Raw genomic sequence first — 1,459 nt, 5'->3', positions numbered from 1 at the left:
TCTGTCTGTCTGTCTGTCTGTCTGTCTGTCTGTCTGTCTGTCTGTCTGTCTGTCTATCTATCTGTCTATCTATCTATCTATCTGAAGGAAGTTCTGTGATCTTTGACCAGAAAAATTTTAAGCTAGAATACAATAACAGAATAGAAGATAACTGTATAATATTGTCCCGTACTAGGTAAAAGACAACTTGAGCCCTCCCTTCGGAACTTCCTTGACCTACTTCACACGTATTTGACCTACTTTGCACTTACTTGACCGATTTCACACTTACTTGACATATTTCACACTCGCATGACCTTTGACCTACTACGTACATCAGTGGTTTCAGTCTCCATTCTCGCGAGGCCATAACATAATTGGTCGCTTTTACTTTTAAGGACAAGCGGGCTAACCCAGATTTCGGGAGTTTCCAGAAATCTTGACCTACACCAAATACATAATGCACGAAATGCGCTTTTTACTTATTTTAAGAATTGGGAAAGGAAAAGGGGGGGGGGGTGCGGATGCAAAATTTAGTTTGTACCTCTTTTTGTCAGAATCAATTTTCAGTTTTATTTTTACCTGTGCTTGGCAGGTGGTGTTTCTACCCGGAGTCGAGATTGTGGTGATCCTCAAGGCTGCGGTGGGCCTGGGTTCGAGTCCGTGCCATGTAACGAAGAGCAATGCATTGGTACTCTGTGTGTGTTTGTGTGTGCGTGTGCATGTGTGTGTGTGTGTGTGTGTGGGTGGGTGTGTGTGTGCGTGCGTGTGTGTCTGTCTGTGTTTGTGTATGTCTGTTTATGTGTCGTGTGAGATATTATATGTCTGTCTCTGGCTCTCTCTTCTCTCTCTCTCTCTCTCTCTCTCTTTCTCCTACCCTCCTCTCTCTCCATCTCTCAGAATCCCCCCTCCCTCTCTCTTTTTCTTTCTCTTTCTTTTTCTCTCTCTCTCTCTCTCTCTCTCTCTCTCTCTCTCTCTCTCTCTCTCTCTCCCTCTCTATTTTAATAAACATTACTCCCATGTTAAGAACGTTGCATTGGCTTTCCGTGTCAGCTAGCATGACAAAACTCCCTCATGTCTTAGAGGTCTCTTCCAGATTTATGTTCCATCTGGATCACCAAGATCAGGCGATCAGTATATTTTAAGAGTTCCTAGAAAAGGGGGTAAAAAATTAGCTGAAAGATCGTTTGCCCACCTTGCTCCATCAATTTGGAACTCTCTTCCCCTGCCCTTGAGACATACAACACCTGAGTCTAAATTTTAAAAATCTTTAAAGACACATTTAATTTAATGACATCATTGTTATGTCAGTAGATTCATGTTCAGTACAATGTAATGTAAATAACTATATATCTATATATATGTATTTTGCGAATTGCATTGTGTATAATATTATTTTATTATATAAGTGTATGTGCTCATTTCGTAACGATGAGTAAGCGTGCGCGTACGAAAAGCAAGTAGATGTGTGTGTGTGTGT

This window comes from Aplysia californica, unplaced genomic scaffold (genome assembly GCF_000002075.1).
Source record: "Aplysia californica isolate F4 #8 unplaced genomic scaffold, AplCal3.0 scaffold00201, whole genome shotgun sequence".
Taxonomy (NCBI): Eukaryota; Metazoa; Mollusca; class Gastropoda; order Aplysiida; family Aplysiidae; genus Aplysia; species Aplysia californica.
This window is presented reverse-complemented; position numbering follows the sequence as displayed.